This window comes from Arachis ipaensis, chromosome B1 (genome assembly GCF_059453495.1).
Source record: "Arachis ipaensis isolate K30076 ecotype BB chromosome B1, ASM5945349v1, whole genome shotgun sequence".
NCBI lineage: Eukaryota > Viridiplantae > Streptophyta > Magnoliopsida > Fabales > Fabaceae > Arachis > Arachis ipaensis.
The window spans coordinates 50,364,036-50,376,583 of record NC_142436.1 but is presented as its reverse complement, the minus strand read 5'-3'; the positions used below and the strand labels follow the sequence as shown (position 1 = coordinate 50,376,583).

The window sequence follows — 12,548 nt, the reverse complement described above, 5'->3', positions numbered from 1 at the left end:
GAGGTTCAGAGGAACGAAATCATCTCTATACACTTATCTGAAATTCTCACCAATGATATACATAAGTGTTTCTATCCTTATTTTCTATCTATTTATTATTTATGTTCAAAAACTCCATAACTATTTTATATCCGCCTGACTGAGATTTACAAGGTGAGCATAGCTTGCTTCATACCAACAATCTCTGTGGGATCGACCCTTACTCACGTAAGGTTTATTACTTGGACGACCCAGTGCACTTGCTGGTTAGTTGTATCGAAGTTGTGAATGAAAAACGATTTATTAAGACTTGCGTACAGAGTTTCTGGCGCCATTGCCTGAGATCATAATTTTCTTATCTTTTCTCTTCTAATCCTAATTTCTTCCTTCTCTCTCCTTTCTCACTTTTCTTTTTCTACTTCTCATTCTTTTTCACTTTTATTTTATTTTATTTAATTTATTTGCATACTTTCATTCATTGCATATTTTATTTTTCTAAAGTTATTATTGGTGTTCAAATATTCTTATTCAACTGTTATATCTTTTCTGGTATTTTCCTGGTGCTTAGTGGTTTGTTTAATTCTGATTGAGTAATAGTACTTAAATCAATGCCTATATTTTATATTTGTATTACTTTTGCATTGACATGAATTTATATTATCTCTCCTCCCCCACTCTTTTCCCCATTGTAGCAAATTTTGCACCATTGGTATGCCATGGCTTCTATTGTTTTCTCACTTACATGTTGAAGCTTCCATGTAAATGAGACCCTTATCATTTGGCATTAACCCAGCCATACTTCTTTTATTTTCTTATCTCTATTTCTGGGTTACTCTTCTTCCCTTTTTCTTTTAGGATGGCCACCCGGAAGGGAACCGGAAGACGTTTACATGGGGAGACAGACAAGTCCATCTGCACAATCCTTAGAGAAAAGCAACAGTTGAAACAACCCGTCCACCTGCACATCTCAGTATGCACCGAGGACGGTGCAATCTTTAAGTGTGGGGAGGTCGATACCGATCTCCATGGGTTAGTACTTTCCTGTCTCAAACACCAATATTTTATTTTCTTTGTTAATTGTTGCATTTGCATATCTAATTGCATGTTTATTTGATTTTTGCATTTAGTTACTGCTTGGTTAGAATAATAAGTTTCTTCTTAAGATCCTATTTTTTGAAAATTTTCACTAATTTAAAACCAAAATTTTTGTGTTAAACTTGTTTGAAGTTGTATTTGGAACATGGTTTTTGAGCCAAAGAACACACAACCTGTGAGACTTTGAGCTTATTTACATGGTTACATTATTTAACCATAAATATTTTATTCCTGTGTGTTTCCTTCTCTATGATTGTAATCTGTATTTTGTTCCAGTCTATATGTCCTTTGTTTAGTATATTTACATGCTTGCGTATGATTGAGACCATATTTGATTATCAACTCACTTACCCCAAATAAGCCTACCTTTTACATCACCTTTGTTAGCCCCTTGAGCTTTTAATCCCCTTTTGTTCTATAACCACATCACTAGCCTTAAGCGGAAACCAAATTAATTATCCCAATTGAATCTTTGGTTAGCTTAAGATAGAGATTGTGTAGCAAATAAGTGTGGGGAAATTTTGGGAACTTGGGTTGATAAGGGAATGTAACATGTTTCTAATTTATTTGAATATTAGGAATTTGGGAACCTACTCATGAAAAACCAAAATAGAAAAATAATAGAAAAATCCATGTGCATTGATAAGTTATGTTTATTTCTCTACGAAAAAAAAAAGAGAGAGAAAAAGAAAAAAATATATATAATATAAATAAATAAATAAGGAGACAAAATTACCCCAAATATTAAGTTTAATAAAAGATCAATGCACATGTGATAAAAATTAAAGAAAATTTGGTACATGAGTATGGGAATTATACAAAAGTGGGAATTATGGGTAGCTAGGCATAAATTTAAAAGTATATAGAGTATATGTATATTAGGTGAGAGCTTAGGTTAATTAAAGATTCAATTTATAAAGCTCACTTAGCCATATATATACCTTTACCCTTACCTTAGCCCCATTACAACCTTGAAAAAAACCTCATGACGTTTGCATTGGTATATTAAATATTGTTGATTGGTTAGATGAAGAACAAGGTTTAGAAAGCATGACTAGAGAAGAGTAGAGTGAATAACCCTATACACTTGAGAGATTAGAGTGATACACACTACCAGTGAGGGTTCAATGCTTGATTCTATGTTCCCTGCTTTCATGAGCTGTCTTCTTACAAGTTTACTTGCTTTTTATTGTATGATTTGAATTAGTGAAATCTGGTTTATGTTTGTCTTGAAGAGCTTATTTACTTTTAACCAAGTAGGTAGAAACATTTTTTTTTTGCATGTAGTTGCATTCATATAGATAGGTTGCATTTCATGCATTCTACCATTCCTCTTCATTTCTTTATAGTTTCTCTTGAGCTTAGCATGAGGACATGCTAGTGTTTAAGTGTGGGGAGGCTGATAAACCACTATTTTATGGTCTATCTTGTGCTCAATTGAGTGGTTTTTATCTACTCTTTACCCACTTATTCATACTATTTGCATGGTTTTACATTTGCCTTCCTAATTATGTGCTTTGATTGAAAACATGTTTCTTTGGACTTATATTTGCTAATATTAATCCTCTCTTATTACCATTAGATGCCTTGATATGTGTGTTAAGTGATTTCAGAGATTACAGGGCAGGAATGGCTCAGAGGATGAAAAGGAAGCATGCAAAAGTGGAAGGAATACAAGAAGTTGAAGAAATTGCTAAGCTGTCCAGCGTGACCTCTTCGCACTCAAACAGCTATAACTTTAGCTACAGAGGTCCAAATGACGCGGTTCCAGTTGCGTTGGAAAGCTAATGTCCGATGCTTCGATTTGATATATAATATGTTATAGTTTCTCTGACGCTAGACGACGCGACCGCGTGATCCATCCGGCCGCGTCACAATGACAGAAATCAAGCGTGGCAAAATTCGAACCCAGCGAATTCTGGACTATTTTTGACCCAGTTTGCGGCCCAGAAAACACAGATTAGAGGCTATAAAGTGGGGAAATGCATCCATTCAGGAGGAGGCTTTCATAATTCATAATTTTAGGAGTAGATGTTGTTTTTAGAGAGAGAGGTTCTCTCCTCTCTCTTAGGATTAGGATTTAGGATTTCTCTTAGTTTTAGGAGTGACTCTCAATCCCAGGTTCTTTATTTTTATTATTTTCCCAAATTTATTTAAGAATTCTTCTATGTTACAGATTACTCTTTGAATTAATATTATTTGAGGTATTTCAGACTTATGATTGCTCTCTTTAATTTATTAATGCTCTGTGTTTATCCAAATTATTTTCATTCAAGTAGACTTTCTTCCCTTTTGGCTTTGGTTAGGTAATTGGTAACACTTGAGTTGTCAAACTCAGGAGTGGTTGAAATTGGCAGATTTTTCTTTAGCTAGGATTGCTCTAACACTAGTCTCTCCACAGGAGTTGACTAGGACTTGAGAATCAAGCTAATTAGTCCACTTGACTTAACTAAGTGGGATTAAAATCCAATTCTCATCACATCTGATAAGGATAACAAGGATAGGATTTCTGGTTCTCATACCTTGCCAAGAGTTTATTTTACAGTTATTTATTTATTTTTATTGCTCGAAAATATACCTGTGCGCATTGCCCAAACTTCCAAAACCCCCAATTTACAATCTTCATAACCAATAATAAGAACATACTTGGTTATCAATTTCAAGGGGGTTTGTTACTTGTGACAACCAAAACGTTTGTACGAAGGGATTTTTGTCGGTTTAGAGACTATATCTACAACGCGACTGTTTTTATGACATTCTTTACTGGCAAAAATCCTAACGTCAGTCAGCCGTGGCATGTCTGAGTTACATACTAAAGCTTGGTTGGCTATTAAGCCATGCCTAACCCTCGGATTGGAGCTTTAGACTAAGAATACAAGATTCCTGGAATTCATATTAAAAAATTTTGAAATCCTTATTTTCTTTTTCCTATATATTTTTTCGAAAAAAAGAATATACAAAAATCCAAAAAAAATAAAAAAATCATAAAAATAAAAAATATTTCATATTTCTTGTTTGAGTCTTGAGTCAAGTTGAAAGTTTGGTGTCAATTGCATATTCATTTTGCATTTTTCGAAAAATTCATGCATTCATAGTGTTCTTCATGATTTTCAAGTTGTTCTTGGTAAGTCTTCTTGTTTGATCTTGATGTTTTCATTGTTTGTGTCTTTTCTTGTTTTTCATATGCATTCTTGCATTCATAGTGTCTATACATGAAAAATTTTTAAGTTTGGTGTCTTGCATATTTTTTTTGCATTAAAAATTTTTCAAAAATAAGTTCTTGATGTTCATCTTGACATTCAAAGTGTTCTTGGTGTTCATCTTGACATTCATAGCATTCTTGCATGCATTCATTGTTTTGATCCAAAATTTTCATGCATTGAGTCTTTTTCATTTTTTTCTCTCTCATCATTAAAAATTCAAAAATCAAAAAAATATCTTTCCCTTTTTCACTCATAAATTTCGAAAATTTGAGTTGACTTTTTCAAAACTTTTTAAAATCTAGTTGTTTTTATGAGTCAAATCAAATTTTCAATTTAAAATTCTTATCTTTTTCAAAATCTTTTTCAAAAATCAAATCTTTTTCATTTTTCTTATTTATTTTCGAAAATTTTAAAAGTATTTTTCAAAAATCTTTTTCTTATCTTTATCTCCTAATTTTCGAAAATAACATCATCAATTAATGTTTTGATTCAAAAATTTCAAGTTTGTTACTTGCTTGTTAAGAAAGATTCAAACTTTGAGTTCTAGAATCATATCTTGTGATTTCTTGTGAATCAAGTCATTAATTGTGATTTTAAAAATCAAATCTTTTTCAAAACTAATTTCAATCATATCTTTTCAAAAATATCTCTTATCTTATCTTTTTCAAAATTTGATTTTAAAATATCCTTTCTAACTTCTTATCTTCTTATCTTTTCAAAATTGATTTTCAAATTTGTTTCAACTAACTAACTAACTTTTTGTTTGTTTCTTATCTTTTTCAAAACTACCTAACTAACTCTCTCTCTCTAATTTTCGAAAATATCTTCCCTCTTTTTCAAAATTTCTTTTAAATTAACTAATTAATTTTATTGTTGATTTTAATTTTCAAAAATTACTAACCTTTTTCAAAAACTATTTTCGAAAATCACTAACTCTTTTTCAAAAATAATTTTCGAAAATTCTCCTTCTCTCTCATCTCCTTCTATTTGTTTATTCATCTACTAACACCTCTCTTCATCCCACATCTCTGCTCTCCTTACCCTTTTGTTTCTTTCTTTACATTACATTCTTTTCTTCTTCTACTCACACAGGGGAACCTCTATACCTGTGGTAAAAAGGATCCCTATTATTATTTTTCTATCCCTCTTTTTCATATGAGCAGGAGCAAGGACAAGAACATTCTTGTTGAAGCAGATCCAGAACCTGAAAGGACTCTGAAGAGGAAACTAAGAGAAGCTAAATTACAACAATCCAGCAAGCACCTTTCAGAAATTTTCGAACAGGAAGAGGAGATGGCAGCCGAAAATAATAATAATGCAAGGAGGATGCTTGGTGACTTTACTGCACCTAATTCCAATTTACATGGAAGAAGCATCTCCATTCCTGCCATTGGAGCAAACAATTTTGAGCTGAAACCTCAATTAGTTTCTCTGATGCAGCAGAATTACAAGTTTTATGGACTTCCATCTGAAGATCCTTTTCAGTTCTTAACTGAATTCTTGCAGATCTGTGATACTGTTAAGACTAATGGAGTAGATCCTGAAGTCTACAGGCTCATGCTTTTCCCTTTTGCTGTGAGAGACAGAGCTAAAATATGGTTGGACTCTCAACCTAAGGATAGCCTAAACTCTTGGGATAAGCTGGTCAAGGCTTTCTTAGCCAAGTTCTTTCCTCCTCAAAAGCTGAGTAAGCTTAGAGTGGATGTTCAGACCTTCAGATAGAAAGAAGGTGAATCCCTCTATGAAGCTTGGGAGAGATACAAAGAACTGACCAAAAAGTGTCCTTCTGACATGCTTTCAAAATGGACCATCCTGGACATATTCTATGATGGTCTGTCTGAATTAGCTAAAATGTCATTGGATACCTCTGTAGGTGGAACCATTCACTTAAAGAAAACGCCTGCAGAAGCTCAAGAACTCATTGACATGGTTGCTAATAACCAGTTCATGTACACTTCTGAGAGGAATCCTGTGAGTAATGGGATGCCTATGAAGAAGGGAGTTCTTGAAATTGATACTCTGAATGCCATATTGGCTCAGAATAAAATATTGACTCAGCAAGTCAATATGATTTCTCAGAGTCTGAATGGAATGCAAGCTGCATCCAACAGTACTCAAGAGGCATCTTCTGAAGAAGAAGCTTATGATCCTGAAAACCCTGCAATAGCAGAGGTGAATTACATGGGTGAACCTTATGGAAACACCTATAACCCCTCATGGAGAAATCACCCAAATCTCTCATGGAAGGATCAACAAAAGCCTCAACAAGGCTTTAATAATGGTGGAAGAAATAGGTTTAACAATAGTAAACCTTTTCCATCATCCACTCAGCAACAGACAGAGAATCCTGAACAAAATACCTCTAATTTAGCAAACTTAGTCTCTGATCTATCTAAGGCCACTGTAAGTTTCATGAATGAAACAAGGTCCTCCATTAGAAATTTGGAGGCACAAGTGGGCCAGCTGAGTAAAAGGATCACTGAAATCCCTCCTAGTACTCTCCCAAGCAATACAGAAGAAAATCCAAAAGGAGAGTGCAAGGCCATTGATATAGTCAGCACAACCGAACCTGGAGAGGAAGGGGAGGACGTAAATCCCAGTGAGAAAGACCTCCTGGGACGTCCAGTAATCAATAAGGAGTTTTCCTTTGAGGAACCAAAGGAATCTGAGACTCATCTAGAGACCATAGAGATTCCATTGAACCTCCTTATGCCCTTCATGAGCTCTGACGAGCATTCATCTTCTGAAGAGAATGAGGATGTTACTGAAGAGCAAGTTACCAAGTACCTTGGTGCAATCATTAAGCTGAATGCCAAATTATTTGGTATTGAGACTTGGGAAGATGAACCTCCCTTGTTCACCAATGAACTAAGTGATCTGGATCAACTGACATTGCCTCAGAAGAAATAGGATCCTGGAAAGTTCGTAATACCTTGTACCATAGGCAACATGATCTTTGAAAAGGCTCTGTGTGACCTTGGTTCAGGGATAAACCTCATGCCCCTCTCTGTAATAGAGAAACTGGGAATCTTTGGGGTGCAAGCTACTAAAATCTCATTAGAGATGGTAGACAATTCAAGAAAACAGGCTTATGGACAAGTAGAGGACGTGTTAGTAAAGGTTGAAGGCCTTTACATCCCTGCTAATTTCATAATCCTTGATACTGGGAAGGATGAGGATGAATCCATCATCCTTGGAAGACCTTTCCTAGCCACAGCAAGAGCTGTGATTGATGTTGATAGAGGTGAATTAGTCCTTCAATTGAATGAGGACTCCCTTGTGTTTACAACTCAAGGTTACCCTTCTGTAAACATGGAAAAGAGGCACAGTAAGCTTCTCTCAAAACAGAGTCAACCAGAGTCCCCACAGTCAAACTCTAAGTTTGGTGTTGAACTCCCATATCCAAACTCTAAGTTTGGTGTTGGGAAGTCTCAACAATGCTCTGAACATCTGTGAGGCTCCATGAGAGCCCACTGTCAAGCTATTGACATTAAAGAAGCGCTTGTTGGGAGGCAACCCAATTTTTATTTATCTAATTTTATTTTTCTTGTTCTTTCATGTTCTATTAGGTTCATGATCATGTGGAGTCACAAAATAAATATAAAAATTAAAAACGGAATCAAAACCAGTAGAAGAAAAATCACACCCTGGAGGAAGACCTTACTGGCATTTAAACGCCAGTAAGAAGCATCTGGCTGGCGTTCAACACCAGAACAGAGCATGGTTCTGGCGCTGAACGCCCAAAATGGGCAGCATCTGGGCGTTTGAATGCCAGAATTGCACCCTGGAGAAGAGCTGGCGCTGAACACCCAGAACAAGCATGGTTCTGGCGTTCAACGCCAGAAATGGGCAACAAATGGGCGTTCAACGCCCAGAACAAGCACCAATCTGGTGCTGAACGCCCAGATTTGTGTGCAAAGGCATTTTGCATGCCTAATTTGGTGCAAGGTTGTAAATCCTTGAACACTTCAAGATTTGTGGACCCCACAGGATCACCTCAGGATCTGTGGACCCCACAGGATCCCCACCTACCTCCACTCACTTCTTCTCACTCCTTTTTCACACAATCCCATAAACACTCTTCCCCAAAACTTTTCACCAATCACCTCAATCTCTCTTTCCTATAACCACTTTACCACTCATATCCATCCACTCTTCCCCAAAAACCTACCTCATAAACCCCACCTACCTTCAAAATTCAAAAACAATTTCCCACCCAAAACCCACCCTTATGGTCGAACCTTACACCCCTCCCCCTCTCCTCCATATTTTCTTCTTCTTCTTCAGCTATTCTTTCTTCTCTTGCTCGAGGGCGAGCAATGTTCTAAGTTTGGTGTGGTAAAAACATAAGCTTTTTGTTTTTCCATTACCATTGATGGCACCCAAGACCGGAGAATCCTCTAGAAAAGGGAAAGGGAAGACAAAAGCTTCCACCTCCGAGTCATGGGAGATGGAAAGATTCATCTCCAAAGCTCATCAAGACCACTACTATGATGTTGTGGTCAAGAAGAAGGTGATCCCCGAGGTCCCTTTCAAGCTCAAGAAGATTGAGTATCCGGAGATCCGACATGAAATCCAAAAAAGAGGTTGGGAAGTTCTAACAAACCCCATCCAACAAGTCGGCATCCTAATGGTTCAAGAGTTCTATGCCAATGCATGGATCACAAGGAACCATGATCAAAGTAAGAACCCAAACCCAAAGAATTATATTACAATGGTTCGGGGGAAATACTTAGATTTTAGTCCAGAAAATGTGAGGTTGGCATTTAACTTGCCTATGATGCAAGGAGATGCACGCCCCTACACTAGAAGCGTCAACTTTAATCAAAGGTTGTACCAAGTCCTCATGGACATATGTGTGGAAGGAGCTCAATGGAAGATTGACTCCAAAGGCAAGCCGGTTCAATTAAAAAGACTGGACCTCAAGCCTGTGGCTAGAGGATGGTTGGAGTTCATCCAACGCTCCATCATCCCCACTAGCAACCGATCTGAAGTTACTGTGGATCGGGCCATCATGATCCATAGCATCATGATTGGAGAAGAAGTAGAAGTTCATGAAGTCATCTCCCTTGAACTCTACAAAATAGCTGAAAAGCCCTCTCCTGGGGCAAGGCTAGCTTTTCCTCATCTTATTTGCCATCTATGTTACTCAGCTGGAGCTTTCATAGAAGGAGACATTCCCATTGAGGAAGAGAAGCCCATCACTAAGAAAAGGATGGAGCAAGCAAGAGAGCCCATTCATGGATCTCAAGAGACGCATGAAGCTCATCACCATGAGATCCCAGAGATGCCTCAAATGCATTTTCCTCCACAAAACTATTGGGAGCAAATCAACACCTCCCTAGGAGAATTAACTTCCAACATGGGACAATTAAGGGTGGAACATCAAGAGCACTCCATCATCCTTCATGAAATAAGAGAAGATCAAAAAGCAATGAGGGAGGAGCAACAAAGACAAGGAAGAGACATAGAAGAGCTCAAGGAAATCATTGGTTCCTCAAGAAGGAAATGCCACCATCACTAAGGTGGACTCATTCCTTGTTCTTACATTCTCTATTTTTCGTTTTCTCTATGTTAAGTGCTTATCCATGTTTGTGTCTTCATTACATGATCATTAGTAGTTAGTAACTATGTCTTAAAGTTATGAATGTCCTATGAACCCATCACCTCTCTTAAATGAAAACTGTTTTAATTCAAAAGAACAAGAAGTACATGAGTTTCAAATTTATCCTTGAACTTAGTTTAATTATATTGATGTGGTGACAATGCTTCTTATTTTCTGAATGAATGCTTGAACAGTGCATATGTCTTTTGAAGTTGTTGTTTAAGAATGTTAAATATGTTGGCTCTTGAAAGAATGATGATAAGGAGACATGTTATTTGATAATTTGAAAAATCATAAAAATGATTCTTGAAGCAAGAAAAAGCAGCAAAGAACAAAGCTTGCAGAAAAAAAATAGCGAAAAAATAGAAAAAAAAAGAAAAAAAAAAAGAGAAAAAGCAAGCAGAAAAAGCCAAAAGCTCTTAAAACCAAGAGGCAAGAGCAAAAAGCCAATAACCCTTAAAACCAAAAGGCAAGGGTAAATAAAAAGGATCCCAAGGCTTTGAGCATCAGTGGATAGGAGGGCCTAAAGGAATAAAATCCTAGCCTAAGCAGCTAAACCAAGCTGTCCCTAACCATGTGCTTGTGGCGTGAAGGTGTCAAGTGAAAACTTGAGACTGAGCGGTTGAAGTCAAGGTCCAAAGCAAAAAAAGAGTGTGCTTAACAACCCTGGACACCTCTAATTGGGGACTTTAGCAAAGCTGAGTCACAATCTGAAAAGGTTCACCCAATTATGTGTCTGTGGCATTTATGTATCCGGTGGTAATACTGGAAAATAAAGTGCTTAGGGCCACGGCCAAGACTCATAAAGTAGCTGTGTTCAAGAATCATCATACTGAACTAGGAGAATCAATAACACTATCTGAACTCTGAGTTCCTATAGATGCCAATCATTCTGAACTTCAATGGATAAAGTGAGATGCCAAAACTATTCAAGAGGCAAAAAGCTACAAGTCCCGCTCATTTAATTAGAGCTATGTTTCATTGATAGTTTGGAATTTATAGTATATTCTCTTCTTTTTATCCTAATTGATTTTCAGTTGCTTGGGGACAAGCAAAAATTTAAGTTTGGTGTTGTGATGAGCGGATAATTTATACGCTTTTTGGCATTGTTTTTAGTATGTTTTTAGTAGGATCTAGTTACTGTTAGGGATGTTTTCATTAGTTTTTATGTTAAATTCACATTTCTGGACTTTACTATGAGTTTGTGTGTTTTTCTGTGATTTCAGGTATTTTCTGGCTGAAATTGAGGGACTTGAGCAAAAATCAGATTCAGAGGTTGAAGAAGGGCTGCTGATGCTGTTGGATTCTGACCTCCCTGCACTCAAAGTGGATTTTCTGGAGCTACAGAACTCAAAATGGCGCGCTTTCAATTGCGTTAAGAAGTAGACATCCAGGGATTTCCAGCAATATATAACAGTCCATACTTTGGCCGAGTTTAGATGATGTAAAAGGGCGTTGAACGCCAGTTCTACGCTGCTGTCTGGAGTTAAACGCCAGAAACACGTCACAAGCCAGAGTTGAACGCCAGAAATATGTTACAAACTGGCGTTCAACTCCAAGATTGACCTCTACACGTGTAACATTCAAGCTCAGCCCAAGCATATACCAAGTGGGCCCCGGAAGTGGATTTATGCATTAATTACTTACTTCTGTAAACCCTAGTAACTAGTTTATTATAAATAGGACTTTTTACTATTGTATTAGACATCTTTGATCAGTTTTATGCTATCTTAGACTTTCATGGGGGCTGGCCATTCGGCCATGCCTGAACCATTATCACTTATGTATTTTCATACGGTAGAGTTTCTGCACTCCATAGATTAAGGTGTGGAGCTCTGCTGTTCTTCAAAGATTAATGCAAAGTACTACTGTTTTTCTATTCAATTCAACTTATTCCGCTTCTAAGATATTCATTCGCACTTCAACCTGAATGTGATGAACGTGACAATCATCATCATTCCCTCACGAACGCGTGCCTGACAACCACTTCCGTTCCACCTTAGATTGAATGAGTATCTCTTAGATCTCTTAATCAGAATCTTCGTGGTATAAGCCAGATTGATGGCGGCATTCATGAGAGTCCGGAAAGTCTAAACCTTGTCTGTGGTATTTCGAGTAGGACTCTGGGATCGAATGACTGTGACGAACTTCAAACTCGCGAGGGCTGGGCGTAGTGACAGACGCAAAAGGAGGGTGAATCCTATTCTAGTATGATCGAGAACCTCAGATGATTAGCCGTGCTGTGACAGAGCATTTGGACCATTTTCACAAGAGGATAGGATGCAGCCATTGACAAGGGTGATGCCTCCAGACGATTAGCCATGCTGTGACAGAGCATCGGACCATTTTTCAGAGAGGATTAAAAGTAGCCATTGACAACGGTGATGTCCTTACATAAAGCCAGCCATGGAAAGGAGTAAGACTGATTGGATGAAGACAGCAAGAAAGCAGAGGTTCAGAGGAACGAAAGCATCTCTATACACTTATCTGAAATTCTCACCAATGATATACATAAGTGTTTCTATCCTTATTTTCTATCTATTTATTATTTATGTTCGAAAACTCCATAACTATTTTATATCCGCCTGACTGAGATTTACAAGGTGACCATAGCTTGCTTTATACCAACAATCTCCGTGGGATCGACCCTTACTCACTTAAGGTTT

The 12,548-nt window shown here is 37.1% G+C and overlaps 1 non-coding gene across 1 annotated transcript; it reads right to left on the bottom strand.

Moving 5' to 3' along the window:
• Positions 1-5,966: 5,966 nt before the first annotated feature.
• LOC148576508 (small nucleolar RNA R71) lies at positions 5,967-6,074 on the bottom strand. The gene has a single exon (XR_015903340.1). It is a non-coding gene; the product is annotated as a small nucleolar RNA R71 (small nucleolar RNA).
• Positions 6,075-12,548: the final 6,474 nt, after the last annotated feature.